The sequence below is a fragment of the Anolis carolinensis genome, unplaced genomic scaffold (genome assembly GCF_035594765.1).
Source record: "Anolis carolinensis isolate JA03-04 unplaced genomic scaffold, rAnoCar3.1.pri scaffold_14, whole genome shotgun sequence".
In the NCBI taxonomy this organism is placed as follows: domain Eukaryota; kingdom Metazoa; phylum Chordata; class Lepidosauria; order Squamata; family Dactyloidae; genus Anolis; species Anolis carolinensis.
The window spans coordinates 6,563,708-6,581,688 of NW_026943825.1; the positions used below are offsets into that span (position 1 = coordinate 6,563,708).

The 17,981-nt window shown below is 43.8% G+C and overlaps 2 protein-coding genes across 5 annotated transcripts in view; one reads left to right on the plus strand and one right to left on the minus strand.

Annotated features, from left to right (window-relative positions):
- Positions 1–17,981, minus strand: part of macrod1 (mono-ADP ribosylhydrolase 1) — a 336,953-nt gene that overhangs the window by 135,926 nt on the left and 183,046 nt on the right. The window lies entirely within an intron of this gene.
- flrt1 (fibronectin leucine rich transmembrane protein 1) overlaps positions 1–17,981 on the plus strand; it is a 193,730-nt gene that overhangs the window by 32,290 nt on the left and 143,459 nt on the right. The window lies entirely within an intron of this gene.

The following is a 17,981-nucleotide window of genomic DNA, read 5'->3' on the forward strand; positions in this document are numbered from 1 at the left end:
GCTTCTGGTCTCCTAAACAACACAGTCACCTCCTCCCTCTGTTTCCTCCCCATCATTAGCCAGAGATGAGACCAAGAACTGGCTTTCTCGCCAGCCCCATGGGAAGTTTCACTAGGAGACTTCTGCCTCTGTGCAGCCTTCGGGGATGCTAGGAAAATAACAAGCCTTTCAGCAATCATGTGATATTATTGCTAAGCGGTTTGGGACTCAGTGCAAACACTCGTTTTAAAAAAAGGATGCGAAAACTACCCAGCAATCGGAGAGAGAAAACATGCAAAGTGGGATGCTGACAATCACAGTTTCGCCAAACGCATGGAAGGGAGTGTTGCCTTCCCCAAATACAACACACTGACACATGCCCTGAGGGAATGCGCGGTTGTCCAAAAATCCCGTCCTTGACTGTCAAAATACAATATACACTGGATTCTGGATATTCTGGATATATTCTGGATTCTCTTATCCAGAATCCCAAAATCCGAAATCGTCTAACATCTAAAATTATCCATATGGGTGTCTGAGAGAGTGACACCTTTGGTTCAGGGAACAGACAAAATTTATCTATATATATAAAAGGGTAATGAAATTTCGGCCTAGGATAAAACAACAAAACTACACATCCCAGAAACACTAAACTTGGCAGCACAACTCCTCATCCATGCCTCTACATTCATACAACAAAAAGAAAAGAAAAAGAAAGTCCTAAATAGAGGGAGAGAAATAATTGTTTTTATCCAATTGCTGCCAGTTCAAAGGCTAAGCTCCACCCACTTGGTCTCCTAGCAACCCACTCAACCCAGGGGACAGGCAGACTTAGGCCTCACTTAGGCCTCTTCCACAGATTATCTAATTTGCACTGGATTATATGGCAGTGTAGACTCAAGGCCCTTCCACACAGCTATATAACCCATTTATAATCTTATATTGTCTGCTTTGCACTGGATTATCTTGACTCCACACTGCCATATAATCCACTTCAGTGTGTATTTTATACAGCTGTGAAGAAGGGGCCTCATATAATCCAGTCCTAAGAAGATAATATAAGATTATCAATATACAGTAGAGTCTCACTTAACCAACATAAACAGGACGGCAGAACGATGGATAAGTGAATATGTTGGATAATAAGGGATTCAGGAAAAGCCGATTAAATATCAAATTAGGTAATCATTATACAAATTAAGCACCCAAACATCATGTTATACAACAAATTTCACAGAAAAAGTAATTCCATGCGCAGTAATGCTATGTAGTAATTACTGTATTTACAAATTTACCACCAAAATATCACAATGAATTTAAAACACTGACTACAAAAACATTGACTACTAAAAGGCAGACTGCGTTGGATAATCCAGACTTTGGATAAGCGAGGTTCTACTTTAATATGAAATAATTACTGTGATAGAATAATACAGAACAATATAATCTCTAAAACCAGGACAGTAAATAAAGAGCAACACTCTGAAAGCAGGGAAATTGGAAATTCCACAAAGGAAACAATCAGGGCCAGCTAACACAGACAAAAAACATTAAAAAATATTGTATATTCACAACCTTTAGGAAATAATATCCCCTGATGGCGCAGTGTGTTAAAGCGCTAAGCTGCTTTACTTCTGGACCGAAAGGTCGCAGGTTTGAATTGGGGGAGCGGAGAGAGCCCCCACTGTTAGCCCCAGCTTCTGCCAACCCTAAAGTTCAAAAACATGCAAATGAGAGTAGATGAATAAGTACTGCTCCGGCGGAAAGGTAACAGCGCTCCATGCAGTCATCCCACATGACCTTGGAGGAGTCTACGGACAACGCCGGCTCTTCGGCTTACAAATGGAGATGAGCACCAACCCCCAGAGTCAGACACGACTGGACTTAATGTCAGGGGGAAACCTTTACCCTTTACCTTAACTACCACCAATTCCACCAATTATTTCCCATACTACCATACTTCGCCACAGCAACGCGTGGCCGGGCATAGCTAGTACAATATAAACGGAGTGTCTCTAATCCAGACTCCCAAAATCCGAAATAGTCTAACATCTAAAATTATCCATATGGGTGTCTGAGAGAGTGACACCTTTGGTTCAGTGAACAGACAAAATTTATTGTATAATATAGCCTTCAAGCTATGTAGATGCAGTGTATGTGAAACATACATGTATTCCATGTTTAGATTGGGATCCCATCTCCAAGATATCCCATTTGATATATATATATAGGTTTTCCAAGATGTTTCAGAAGCAACACTGAAACATTTCTCGTCCCAAGTGTTTCAGACAAGGGATACTCAAGCTGTAATAGCAAAAGGTGTTTGCCTCCCTTTCCTGACACCTAAAATCCGCTGCCTGAAGCAACTGCCTCATTTCTCCATATATTAGGGCCATTATTTTGGGACCTGAGGCAGCAGAAAATTCTGCAAATATCACGCTTCATGCCTGAGAGTTAAAAATATAGAATAGGTTAGATAACCAACAAGTTTCTGCCCTGCTCTTGTGACTCCCCAACCTTTTGCCGTTGCTCAGCAGAAGGCTAAAGAGAGCTTATAAAACTACAACTCTATGTATTCGGGGCAGCGCCAGAACAGTTTATTCCAGGACATGTAGATGCCCTTTGAATTTGTAACTGTGATGACAACATTAAGGGCTTGGAACTATAACAGTAACAGATTAGTTTTTAAGTGTACTAGCTGTGCCTGGCCACGTGCTGCGGTGGCGAAGTGTGGTGGTATGGGAAATAAAGTATTGAGGAACTGGTGGTAGTAGGTATATGTTATTTCCTGTGTGCAAGAGGCCTAAGTGGAACCCTGTCTGTTATGTTTAATTGTGTGTTTGTGTTTTAAAAGGGTGAGTATTGCAGTTATTGCTTCTCTGCACTCAGAGGCTGGTTGCCATGGAGAAGTAGGCAGAGCCAACTTCCGTTTTGTTGAAGAAGTGCAGAGTTTAAAAAAAGTTTTCAGTCTGTGTTCTGTTGAGGCACAGGGAAGATTGATCCTAGGTTGAGGGGATCAAGGGAGACTGAATTGTTCATTTTGAGTCGGATTAAAATAAGTTTGGTGACTTATTTTATGTAGTCTGTGTCCTAGTAAGGAACAGAGAATCTGTGATCGTATATCACAGGGGTGACTACGGTCTAAAAGTGGCAGAGGATGAAGTTCTGACTACTTTAAGTTAAAGAAGTGAGACTTTAGGGAGTTTGACTCATCTTATTCTAGTATTGTAACTGTTAATGAAAGTGCCTTTAAGTGAGAATTGTAACCACTAAGCTCTGTGCCTGAATAAACTAGTTATGCCTTGGATGCCTGCCATAGATGTGGGCGAAACGTCAGGAGAGAATACTTCTGGAACATGGCCACACAGCCCGAAAGACATACAACAAAACTTGTTATTGTTCCTCCAACATCTAAGACTCTATCGCATATATTATAAACTAAGTTACACTACCATCTAAAGTGAAGAAGAAAAAAAAGAAAAAGGTCTCCTCTCTGAGTCTTTGGTGGCTGCATCTTCGCAAATTGGTGGCAGTCATTCTTAGCCCTTTACAAATTGGTTGCAGTTGTTAATAGCTCCTTTCAGGCCTACCCTTCTGACTGGCAGCCAGGGGGAGAACGGCTCTTCCTCGTCCTCTGTAATTTGGACTTTATTTTCTAGGTTTTTTAATTGAAAGATATAGATTGGATGACTATGTCTTTTGTGGCCAAATTTGGTGTGATTTGGTTCAGTGGTTTTGTTGTTTACTCCATGGGAAAAACACACCTTACATTTTTATATAGATAGATGAGCCACAGGAGAGAGAAGGACAGCCTTCAGTTTGGGAAGGCTTGCATCGAATTCAGGTATTATGCTAAGTTCTGTTATGTCACTGGACTTCAAGCAATGGCCAAGGGCTATGCATAACAAGATATTTTTGGAGGGTCAGCTGTATGCAGTACGTTTCTATAACCGTGCCTTTTAAATATGCTTCAAAGTGCCTTAGGCCACGGAAAGGCTGGGTTTTTAAAGAAGTGCCTTTGTTGACTTGTTTGTTTTTCAAAGCAGAAACACACAATAGATGAACCGCAGTTGAAAATTAAGAGCCATTCTGGAAGAGAGGATAAAAGCAGGAGAATTGTGCATGGGTGTCTGCGTGCCCCATGCTTTCGCTGCTTTCGGTTTATTCTGTACTAGCTTGGGTATCCGGCGTTGCCCGGGTTATTAGAAGAAGTCGTATTTTTATTTTACAAAATGCATAAGGTTGTGGATTAACTACAACTCCCATCATGCCAGATTAACCCCCTGAAACTCTATCAATACTTAAAATTTGTCATGTTGGGCAAATGTGCTCTAAATGCATCACAGATGAGGTTCAGTCTGCTCTCTGCCTATAGGGTGAACTAGAACTCCCACCATGGTGGGTCAGTCCCGTCAAATCCCTCCAATACATTCAGTTGGTCATGGTGGTTCTGTCTTCCAAGTTAATAATAATAATAATAATAATAATAATAATAATAATAATAATAAACTTTATTTATACCCCGCCACCATCTCCCCAACGGGGACTCGGGGCGGCTTACATGGGGCCATGCCCAGAACAATCTATATATATAAAAGAGTGATGGCATCAGGGCAGTGGACAAAACAACAAAACTACAGGCTCCCCAACCTCGAAATTTGACAACACAACCCAGCATTCACAACTCTAGGTTGATACAACAAAAAGAAAAGAAAAATAAAGTCCTAATTACAGGGAGAGGAATAATTGTTTTTATCCAATTGCTGCCAGTTTGAAGGCTAAGCTCCGTCCACTTGGTCTCCTAGCAACCCACTCAGCCCAGGGGACAGGCACAGTTAGGCCTCACTTAGGCCTCTTCCACAGATTATCAGATTTTAACTGGATTATATGGCAGTGTAGACTCAAGGCCCTTCCACACAGCTATATAACCCATTTAGAATCTTATATTATCTGCTTTGAACTGGATTATCTTGACTCCACACTGCCATATAATCCACTTCAGTGTGCATACTAAACATAAAGACAACCATACAACAGACATTCAATACCACCACTACCTCAACAATTTCTCACCAACACCACCAGACAATGCCACAGCAACACGTGGCCGGGCACAGCTAGTACAATATAACAAAATATAAATAAAACAACAAGTTAGGTCCTGATCCATCACTGGCGGGGTTCGGAATACCCTTTGATTGAAGGTGAACTATAAATCCCAACTAACAAACGTCAAGGCCAATTCCACCCCAAATCCACCAGTATTCAAATTTTGAGTATTGGGAATGTGTGCCAAATTTGACGCATTGTTGTTTGCGTTCACAGTGCTCTCTGGATGTAGGTGAACTATAATTCCTATAAATCAAGGTGAATTTTCCCCATTTTTTGTTGGTCATGGGGATTCTGTGAGATTCTGTGAGGGTCCAGAGTGCTCTTTGGTTGAAGGTGAACTATAAATCCCAGTACCTACAAGATGAATTGCCCCCAAAGCCCTCCCCATCTTTGGTCGTGGGGGTTCTGTGTGACAAATGTGGTCCAGGTCCATTGTCAGTGGGGGTCACAGTGCTCTGACTTGATATAGGGTGAACTACAACTTCCATCATGTGGAATCAGTCCCCAAAATTCCTCCAATATGTTTAGTTGCAGCTCAGATCTGCTCTGTTTGTTATGAAAAGGGTAGGAAAGGGTTAAGGGAGAGGCAGTGGGCGGGATAATATTAATAATAATAATAATAATAATAATAATAATAATAATAATAATAATAACAACTTTATTCTTATACCCCGCCCCATCTCCCCGAAGGGACTCGGGGCGGCTTACATGGGGCTATGCCCGGGATCATGCAAATTTCACACCAGTGGAGAGAGTAAGAAACACTGGGGTGTTTGTGGTGGAGGAAACACATAAAATCTAGGCTGAAATGGTCCCCAAATGAACTCATTCCTTGGATGGTGGGCTGTAGTCTTTTGTCCAATTTATACTCCTGGAATTTTATTGTTTTGCTTTCTAAATGATTGCTCTTAGTTATCGTGGGTCTAAATACAGTATATGATGCATTTCAAGGGAAGGCCGGGACTGACAGCTGTTTGTTATGCCTGAATTTGCACTTTCTTTGACAGCAGAGAGCCGTTCATAGAAAGAAAATAGCAATTTGGGTGTCAGGAGCAAAACTGATAAATGGCGGCAGCGTTGTAGCGACACCGATCCTCTGGATGGTACGATGTAGAAAACGGCTTCCAGTTTTTTTAGTTACTGACTTATTTACATACATACACAGCCCTCTCCTCTTCCACTCTGCTTTCTGTGAGCCTGGAGAAAGGCCAAGTTTTGAATCATTGTAATGTGAGGCTAGTAGATTCAGTTTCGCCAGCAAATCACTTCTAGGGAATCCTTGCAGCCAGGGATCCTTGGGGGATGCTCCACTTACACCCGCATTGTCTGGGGCTGGGTTGGCTTGCCAGTTAGGAATGGCACAAACACAGCATTAGGGCCAGATATGGGCTCCGCTAAATAGTAGGGTTGTGCTTTTGGGGTAAACCTTGACCCATTTTGTGTCCTGGCTTTCAGTGAGGGCCTCGATCCATTTTTTTGGACCCTCCCAAAATTGGGAAGGCATACATTTGTTTTCATTCTGGGGTGCCCATTATGGGGAGGGGGGGGGGCTTCCCAGTCTCCCCTTCCCGTCATAGGCATTTAAGCTGTTTCTACTCTAGAGGAGAGGCGTTTAGCTGCAGGCACTGGCGGGCGCTTTGCCTTGGAGACTGTATGTGTGGCATGCAGCCTGCCTGCAGCCAAGCACCTTCTCTAGAGTAAGAAATAGAACTTACCTCTAGGCTTTTTTTTTACTTCTTACCTGTTTTTTCTACTCTAGAGGAGAGGCGCTTAGCTGCAGGCACTGGCGGGCACTTTGCCTTGGAGAGTGCATGTGTGGCATGCAGCCTGCCTGCAGCCAAGCGCCTTCTCTAGAGTAAGAAACAGAACGTACCTCTATGCTTTTTTTTGCTTCTTACCTGTTTTTTCTACTCTAGAGGAGAGGCGCTTAGCTGCAGGCACTGGCGGGCACTTTGCCTTGGAGACTGTATGTGTGGCATGCAGCCTGCCTGCAGCCGAGCGCCTTCTCTAGAGTAAGAAACAGAACTTACCACTATGCTTTTTTTTAACTTCTTACCTGTTTTTTCTACTCTAGAGGAGAGGCGCTTAGCTGTAAGCACTGGCGGGCGCTTTGCCTTGGAGAGTGCATGTGTGGCATGCAGCCTGCCTGCAGCCGAGCGCCTTCTCTAGAGTAAGAAACAGAACTTACCTCTACGCTTTTTTGGCTTCTTACCTGTTTTTTTCTACTCTAGAGGAGAGGAGCTCCCACACGCCACACACACTCTCTCCAAGGCAAGGAGGCAAGTTCAGTTTCTTACTCTATAGGAGGTGCTTGGCTGCAGACAGGCTGCATGCCACACGCACACTCTCCAAGTCCAGTTTCTTGCTCTAGAGGAGGGGCTTGGCTGCGGACAGGCTGCATGCCGCACGTACACTCTCCAAGTTTAGTTTCTTACTCTAGAGGAGGGGCTTGGCTGCAGACAGGCTGCATGCCGCACACACACTCTCCAAGTCCAGTTTCTTACTCTAGAGGAGGGGCTTGGCTGCAGACAGGCTGCATGCCGCACGTACACTCTCCAAGTCCAGTTTCTTACTCTAGAGGAGGGGCTTGGCTGCAGTCAGGCTGCATGCCGCATGCACACTCTCCAAGTTCAGTTTCTTACTCTAGAGGAGGGGCTTGGCTGCAGTCAGGCTGCATGCCGCATGCACACTCTCCAAGTTCAGTTTCTTGCTCTAGAGGAGGGGCTTGGCTGCGGACAGGCTGCATGCCGCACGTACACTCTCCAAGTCCAGTTTCTTACTCTAGAGGAGGAGCTTGGCTGCAGACAAGCTGAATGCCGCACGCACACTCTCCAAGTCCAGTTTCTTACTCTAGAGGAGGGGCTTGGCTGCAGTCAGGCTGCATGCCGCATGCACACTCTCCAAGTTCAGTTTCTTACTCTAGAGGAGGAGCTTTGCTGCAGACAGGCTGCATGCCGCACGCACACTCTCAAAGTTCAGATTCTTACTCTAGAGGAGGGACTTGGCTGCAGGCTTTCTGTACACTACATATGCACTCTCCAACCATAGAGACAAGTTATGTTTCTTACCCTAGGGGAAGCGCTCGGCTGCAGGCATGGGTACACAAAAGAACACTGTTTCTGGTATATTTTGGTATGACCTAAGACCCTACTCCATAGCAGGAGGCCTGCATAAGAATGGGAAACAAACAAAGGAAGGGTCAAAAACTGAAGGGGGAGGAGAGGGGAGGGGGCAAGAGGCCCACTGAGGGTCACTATGGGTTATGGGGCCAACAGGAAGGTCAACAGCAAACCAAATGCTAAAAAGCAGTGCCTGGCCTCTCGTTTCCGTTTGCAGATAAGTCCTTGTACATCAGAGTTTTCCAAACTGTGTGTGAGTTGGCTACGGTGTGTTAGGTATATTGTGCAAATGTGTCAAGAAACCTCTGAGTATGTGAATAAATTGTATATTTTTAATGAGATGCTTTATCCTCCCAACCTCAGGTTCTCTGGGTAGGAAAACAAAAGTATTTTCTGTCTCCTCTAGGGCTGCAGAAAGGGATTCTTGCCACTGCATGTGCCTGCAAACACAACCAAACCCTCTATGGATAGTCACAGGGTCAAAGCTCAATTCTCGGGTGGTTTGCATCATCGCCTGCTGTAATGCAACCGCAAAGCCCGCATTGGGGAGCTCGTCCCATAGGACTGCTCCTTCCCACATCCGTTCCTGCATGAATAGACACCGTGCCAAAAGGCTTGGAAGCGTTTGTCAAATCTCACGCGTGAAGAAACGCATCTAGCAGCTCACAAAAGAGCGCGAGACAGTGTGGCTTGTGAGCATACAAAGCGCTCAGTGCCACCCAGCTGCCAGATTTCAGAATCTGTGCTTGCGGTGGGGCGCATGGAGGCTTCAGACATTCAATGAGAGGAGAATACGAGGGTTGAATGAAAAGTAATGCCTCCACCTTCGTAATTCCTCAACAGATGGCAGTCCTGGCTTTTTCAGTAGACTCTCCTCTACAGTTCCATTTGGCAGGAAGCCTTAGCATTGAACGGTTGTGTTGTTAAAGTGCCAAGTATGGAACCCTGTGCAGACGGGGAAGCCTTAGCATTGAACGGTTGTGTTGTTAAAGTGAGAAGTATGGAACCCTGTGCAGACGGGAAAGCCTTAGCATTGAACGGTTGTGTTGTTAAAGTGCGAAGTATGGAACCCCGTGCAGACGGGAAAGCCTTAGCATTGAACGGTTGTGTTGTTAAAGTGAGAAGTATGGAACCCTGTGCAGACGGGAAAGCCTTAGCATTGAACGGTTGTGTTGTTAAAGTGCGAAGTATGGAACCCCGTGCAGACGGGAAAGCCTTACCATTGAACGGTTGTGTTGTTAAAGTGCGAAGTATGGAACCCTGTGCAGACGGGAAAGCCTTAGCATTGAACGGTTGTGTTGTTAAAGTGAGAAGTATGGAACCCTGTGCAGATGGGGAAGCCTTAGCATTGAATGGTTGTGTTGTTAAAGTGAGAAGTATGGAACCCCGTGCAGACGGGAAAGCCTTACCATTGAACGGTTGTGTTGTTAAAGTGCGAAGTATGGAACCCTGCGCAGATGGGGAAGCCTTAGCATTGAACGGTTGTGTTGTTAAAGTGCAAATATGGAACCTTATGCAGATGGGGAAGCCTTAGCATTGAATGGTTGTGTTGTTAAAGTGCGAAGTATGGAACCCTGTGCAGACGGGGAAGCCTTAGCATTGAACAGTTGTGTTGTTAAAGTGTGAAGTACGGAACCCTGCGCAGACGGGGAAGCCTTAGCATTGAACGGTTGTGTTGTTAAAGTGAGAAGTATGGAACCCTGCGCAGACAGGGAAGCCTTAGCATTGAACGGTTGTGTTGTTAAAGTGCGAAGTATGGAACCCTGTGCAGACGGGAAAGCCTTAGCATTGAACAGTTGTGTTGTTAAAGTGCCAAGTATGGAACCCTGCGCAGATGGGGAAGCCTTAGCATTGAACGGTTGTGTTGTTAAAGCGAGAAGTATGGAACCCTGTGCAATGGAGTCATTGAATTCTTGACATCAGAAGGTGTCACCCCAAAGGAGATTCATCAGAGAATGCAAGCTGTTTATGGTGATTGTTGGATAAGCGAGGCTTGGATAAGTGAGACTCTACTGTAAATGTTTTCTCCTATACTTTGTTCATTTTTAATTCCAAAACGTAATCTACTTTCTGGATAGCCCTCGTAGTAAAATATTCCCATCCAAACCCAAGTAACGGAGGTGGAGGCATTACTTTGTATGAACCAACAGGGCAAATTCTGGGTAGAGAAGAGATAAATGAAACCCCTTGCTCTCAGGGCCCCAGTGCTAATCTCTCGACTGGCATCCTTGGGTGGTGCCCTGCCCTTGCCACTCAGCCTGGCATCCCCCCAACCCGAGACCTGACCCCACCAGCGACCTGCATGCCAGCAGACCCCGCTGGTGTTAATTATGTGCTCGGTAAATCTCACTTGGGCTCCAGCAGCGGTTGGGAGGTGGGTGTGTGGGAGCAGTATATAAATTAAATGCTTGAGCTCCTCTGGAGTCGCTGCCTGCGTTTAAAAAGGGGGGCACAGCAAAGGGAAAGGGCAAAGGGGCCTGAGCATAAACTTTTGCCATGCAGAACGGCTGCAGCATGGGGAGGGGGAGTGTAGGGGTGGGTGAATGGGCCAAGAGATGAAGATTGGTGGAGGAACAGCACCAGATGCTTCAGGGAGTGAGTACGCTCCTATTGAATAGCTGAACAGTTGGGTTTTTTCAGAATAGGCCATTTTGAAAGCTATTAGAGCAGGCATGGGCAAACTTCAGCCTTCCGGGTGTTTTGGACTTCCACAATTCCTAATAATAATAATAATAATAATAATCCCCCCCGCAGGTGCCACCTTGACGTGGTGGGGGGGCTTAACTGCTCCAATGATGACTGAGGGCTGTGCTGGCGGTAGTGTAGCTACCGGCAGGTCCAACCAAGCCAGAGAGGCCTCAGCTGAGGAGCACAACCAAGAGCACCTAACCCATTAGCATTATGGAGAATCAAACCCAAACGAAGTCTATACTGGCTCGGTCGTCGCCCAGGATAAAAAGGACCGCGGTGGATGCTGCTGATTCTGGACATCCATCGACAAGTGGGCTACGGAATCATCAAAACCCAAATGAACAGTCACAGAAGCGGCAAAAATATACAATGCCAGAAAACCGCACAATTATGAAATGCTACTACAAATCTGAACCTCAAAGGCGTGGCTACCAAAAAAGGATGCATCAACTGTGGAAACAAGAGTACCCTGACTCACAGATAACAGAACCCCGACTGGCTGACCAACGAAGATTCATAATCAGAAACAAAGTGTTCAGTGAAGTTGAACTCGAAGAAATCCAGAAAATTTGCAAAGTAGATTACCATCAGACCACAGCACAGACAGCAGCAGAGACTCCAGCAACACTTGGAATGGTGGAACAGATTGAACCAGAAGAAAGTGTGGCGCTTTTGCAAGAATTTGAGGAACCAGCACTTGAAACATCTGTTGAACCACCAGGAACCTTGACAGCAAGACAACAAGAGCTCAAGGATAAGATCATGGCTCATGCTGCAGCAAATGCAATAAGACAGCGGCTCCCAACTCTAAAAACAGTGCCCAAGAGACACCTGGCGCCTCTCATGAAAGATGTGAATGCAGCACTCTCCACTGTCCAAATAACATCAATTGAACAAACAAACCAGTTTGCCTACAGTGCAGCAGTCATAGTAACAGAAGAACTTGGGCTCCTACAACCAAGGCAGCCCCAAAGAAAATCGACTGGAAAACCAAAGTGGAAGGTCAGGCTAGAGTTGAAAATCAAGAAACTTAGATCAGATGCAAGTAACCTGAAAAATATGAAAGAGAGGAAACTGAAGAATGACAAAATCAAGCAATACCTGATCCGAAAGTACTGGCTGAACACCAGAAAAATTGAAGAAGCTTTGGAAATCGTGAAAGAACAAATTACAGCAACAGCCAGAAAAATTGAAAGGTATGAAGCCAGAATCATCCAGTACAGACAAAATCAACTGTTTCAATCAGACCAAAGACGGTTCTACCAGAGTCTGAACCAAACAACAGACACAGTAACCATAAAGCCAGAGAAAACTGCAACAACAAAGTTCTGGAAAGAACTTTGGGAAAATAATAAAAACTACAACAAAAACGCTGGGTGGATAAAGGAGTTTGAAGGAAAATTCTCACAGAACAAAATGGAACTGATGGAAATAACAACTGAAATGATCAGCAAACGAGTGCAAAAAGTCAAGAACTGGACATCGCCTGGTAGTGATCAACTTCATGGATTTTGGCTCAAACATCTGATTAGTTTACATGGAAAAATGGCCCAACAATTCAATGAGATGCTGCAGAAAGGAAGTATCAGTGAATGGCTAACAACTGGAAGAACATACCTGATACAAAAGGATCCAGCAAAAGGAGCAGCACCAGGAAACTACAGGCCAATAACGTGTCTGCCCACTATGTTTAAACTACTGACTGGCATCATAGCTGACAGAATTCAAGACTATCTTGAAGAAAAAAACATCTTGCCAGATGAACAGAAAGGCAACAAACGGAAAAGCAGGGGCACAAAAGACCAGTTATTGATTGACAAAATGATTCTGGAGAACTGTAAGAGCCGAAAAGCTAATCTTCACATGACGTGGATTGACTACAAAAAGGCCTTTGACTCACTCCCACACAGCTGGATCATCAAGTGCCTGGACGCCATCGGGATTTGTAAAACAGTTGGCACCTTCATTGAAAACATGATGGAGCACTGGAAAACTGAACTGTTTGTTGGAAATGAAAGCTATGGACTTGTCAACATCAGGAGAGGAATTTTCCAGGGAGATTCATTGTCCCCTCTGCTTTTCATTATTGCCATGATCCCTCTGTCAACAATCTTACAAAAAACAAATCTCGGCTATCAAATATCTAAGAATTCTCACAAAATTTCACATTTGATGTACAAGGATGACCTGAAGCTATATGGGAAAACGGAAACTGAAATCCAGTCTCTGACCAACACTGTCCGAATTTTTAGCACTGATATCAGCATGGAGTTTGGTTTGGACAAATGTTCGACAGTGGCATTGAAGAAGAGAAAAATCATTGAAAGTGAGGGCATAAATATGCCCAATGGCCAAACAATAAAGTGTCACCAGCCAGAGGCCTATAAATATCTGGGCATACTACAGCTGGACAACATCAAGCATGAACATGTGAAGACTGTGGTCAGCAAAGAATACACACAAAGGGTCAGAAAAAATCTCAAAAGCAAGCTCAATGGAGGCAACACCATCAAGGCCATAAACACCTGGGCCATACCTGTCATAAGATATACTGCTGGCATTATAAATTGGATACAGGCGGAACTGGACAATTTGGACAGAAAAACAAGAAAACTCATGACCATTCATCATTCACTGCACCCTCGCAGTGATGTTGACCAGCCATATATGCCTAGAAGATCAGGAGGCAGAGGACTCTTACAAGTCAAACAAGCAGTCAAAGAAGAAGAACATGCCCTGGCAGAATATGGAAAGCAAAGCGAAGAACCTTCTTTGATTGAAGTCAAAAATCAGAAACTCCTCAAAGCATAGCAGACAAAAAACCAGTACAAGAAAACACACTACAAACTAGAGCTGGCAGCTGGCACAACAAAACATTGCATGGAAAGTTCCTTGACAAAATTGAAGGAAAAGCTGATAAGGAGAAGACCTGGCTCTGGCTCACGAATGGGACCCTGAAGAAGGAGACACAAGGCCTGATCCTTGCAGCCCAGGAGCAAGACATCAGGACAAAGGCAATCAAGGCCAAGATCGAAAAATCAGCTGATGACCCAAAATACAGACTGTGCAAGGAAACCGACGAAACCATTGATCATATCCTCAGCTGCTGTAAGAAAATTGCACAGACAGACTACAAACAGAGGCACAACCATGTGGCCCAAATGATTCATTGGAACTTATGCCTCAAGTACCACCTCCCAGCAGCAAAGAACTGGTGGGATCACAAACCTGCAAAAGTATTGGAAAATGAGCACGCAAAGATACTGTGGGACTTCCGAATCCAGACTGACAAAGTTCTGGAACACAACACACCAGACATCACAGTTGTGGAAAAGAAAAAGGTTTGGATCATTGATGTTGCCATCCCAGTCACATTGACAAAAAACAACAGGAAAAACTCAACCGCTATCAGGACCTCAAGATTGAACTTCAAAGACTCTGGCAGAAACCAGTGCAGGTGGTCCCGGTGGTGATGGGCACACTGGGTGCCGTGCCAAAAGATCTCAGCTGGCATTTGGAAACAATAGACATTGACAAAATTACGATCTGCCCACTGCAAAAGGCCACCCTACTGGGATCTGTGCGCATCATCCGAAAATACATCACACAGTCCTAGACACTTGAGAAGTGTTCGACTTGTGATTTTGTGATACAAAATCCAGCATATCTATCTTGTTTGCTGTGTCATAAGCCCAGGAGCAAGCCATCAGAACAAATGCAATTAAGGCCAAGATTGAAAAATCAGCTGATGACCCAAAATGCAGACTGTGCAAGGAAACCGACGAAACCATTGATCATATCCTCAGCTGCTGTAAGAAAATCGCACAGACAGACTACAAACAGAGGCACAACTACGTGGCCCAAATGATTCATTGGAACTTATGCCTCAAGTACCACCTCCCAGCAGCAAAGAACTGGTGGGATCACAAACCTGCAAAAGTATTGGAAAATGAGCACGCAAAGATACTGTGGGACTTCTGAATCCAGACTGACAAAGTTCTGGAACACAACACACCAGACATCACAGTTGTGGAAAAGAAAACGGTTTGGATCATTGATGTCGCCATCCCAGGTGACAGTCGCATTGACGAAAAACAACAGGAAAAATGCAGCTGCTATCAGGACCTCAAGATTGAACTTCAAAGACTCTGGCAGAAACCAGTGCAGGTGGTCCCGGTGGTGATGGGCACACTGGGTGCCGTGCCAAAAGATCTCAGCCGGCATTTGGAAACAATAGACATTGACAAAATTACGATCTGCCCACTGCAAAAGGCCACCCTACTGGGATCTGCACACATCATCAGAAAATACATCACACAGTCCTAGACACTTGGGAAGTGTTCGAATTGTGGTTTTGCGAAACGAAATCCAGCATATCTATCTTGTTTGCTGTGTCATAAAATAATAATAATAATAATAATAATAATAATAATAATAATTGTGCAGTTTTCTAGCATTGTATATTTTTGCCGCTTCTGTGACTGTTCATTTGTATTTTGATTCCGTAGCTCACTTGTCGATGGATGTCCAGAAACGAAATCCAGCATATCTATCTTGTTTGCTGTGTCATAAAATAATAATAATAATAATAATAATAATAATAATAATAATAATAATAATAATAAGCCCTGAGTCCCCTTCAGGGTGAGAAGGGTGGGATATAAAGGTCGCTAATGAATACATAAATAGGCAGGAGGTGGCTGGATGCCAGTCCACAGCAAAGGGTCATCAGAAAAGCTGCTGAAACAACTGCAGCCAAGGAAGGACAGGAAACAGTGATGGTGATCATATAAGTTCAGCAGAACCAAGACAAGGACTTAAGAGTCTCCCTTGCAGCCATACACAGGAGAGACAGCCAACGAGAGGAAAGACAGGCATGCCCATACACACAGTAACACAATTGGGAGCTTCCATCCGAGGAGACACAGCAGAGTCACGAAGGACATTTCACGGCGACCGATCCATTAACGTGCGCACGGGGCGGGGAAAAGGCGGCGGTTCCTCGCGGCTCCCTGTGGGGTGACTAACAGACCAATTAAACTGCCAATAAAAAATTTAATCAAGTAATAATGCACCTTACTTTGTTTAATTAGTGTTCTGTCAAGTGAATGAATATTTAAGATGAGCGCCGTGGAGCCCTGTGCCAGGCCTGGCCCCCAGCAGGCAGGCGAAAGCAATAAGCGAGCTTGGCAGCCCGGCGGCCACATTTCAATTAAACTGACAGCTTCCCCTCGATGAGGCCGTATTGATCGCGGGCAATTAGGCCATCCAAAGGGCCCGGGCAGGAAAGGGGGCAGAGATGGGCATAGGTCCATGCGAGGGCAGGATGGACTGGGCAGCAAACACAATATAATAAACTAGTTGTGCCTGGCCACGCGTTGCTGTGGCATAGTCCTAAGTATAGTTTTCTTTGTGGCATTCAAGGTGCCCTAGAAAGGATTCCCCTAGGTATGAAGCAGCCAGGCTTTGAAGCTGAAAGGCTGTTCAATGGTATTCGAGTTGGCCAACAATGGAGTCCCCTAGGTATGAAGCAGCCAGGCTTTGAAGCTGCAAGGGTATTCAAGGGTATTCGAGTTGGCCAACAATGAAGTCCCCTAGGTATGAAGCAGCCAGGCTTTGAAGCTGCAAGGGTATTCAATGGTATTTGAGTTGGCCAACAATGGAGTCCCCTAGGTATGAAGCAGCCAGGCTTTGAAGCTGCAAGGCTATTAAATAGTATTCAAGTTGGGTAACAATGGAGTCCCCTAGGTATGAAACAGCCAGGCTTTGAAGCTGCAAGGCTATTCAATGGTAATGCTAGGCTAATTTTATATACATACACACACACACACATATATATATATATATACAATATTTTAAAATATATAATATATTGTATATACTTATAATATTGATAATATTATAATGTAATACAATATTATACTAATAATAATACAATATTAGTATTATTAATATTGGGCTGTGGCGCAGCTGGCTAGTAACCAGCTGCTATAAATCACTACTGACCGAGAGGTCATGAGTTCGAAGCCCGGGTCAGGTTAAGCCTCCGACCATTAATAGCCCCGGCTTGCTGTTGACCTATGCAGCCCCAAAAGACAGTTGCACCTGTCAATTAGGGAAATTTAGGGACGCTTTATGCGGGAGGCTAATTTACAACACCATAAAAAACTGCCAGCAAAACACGAGGAAAGGAATGCGGAAGTACAGCCACTACTGGACGGTGAAGCAACAGCTCCCCCTGTGGCCGGAATCGTGAAGCTGGAAAAATGTTAAAAATGCCTCTGAGTCTGTCTAATGTATGTTGTTGTCTGTTGGCATTGAATGTTTGCCACATATGTGTTCATTGTAATCCGCCCTGAGTCCCCTTCGGGGTGAGAAGGGCGGAATATAAATACTGTAAATAAATAAATAAATAAATAATATATTAAATGTAATATTACTAATAATAATACCATATAATGATATAGTACAATATAGTAATTTAATGCTTATATTGTGCTATGCTAATAATATATTGTATGTTCATTTGATTTGTAAGCTGCTCTGAGTCCCCTTCGGGGTGAGACGAGCGGGATATAAATGTAGTAAATAAATAAATAATACAGTTGGCCAACAATGGACTGTGTGATGTATTATTATTATTATTATTATTATTATTATTATTATTATTATTATTATTATTATTACACATTGTATGACACAGCAAACAAGATAGACATGCTGGATTTCGTATCACAAAATCACAAGTCGAACACTTCCCGAGTGTCTAGGACTGTGTGATGTATTTTCGGATGATGCGCGCAGACCCCAGTAGGGTGGCCTTTTGCAGTTGGCAAATAATAATAATAATAATAATAATAATTATTATTATTATTATTAGCGACATTTATACCCCACCCTTCTCACCCCGAAGGGGACTCAGGGCTTATTATTATTATTATTATTATTATTACAAGTATATATACATACAATATATTATATTATACGACTATATTGCAATATTATTAGTAATATTGCATGTAATATAAATTATTATTATTATAAATTATTATCTTTTAATTATTATAAATTATTATTATT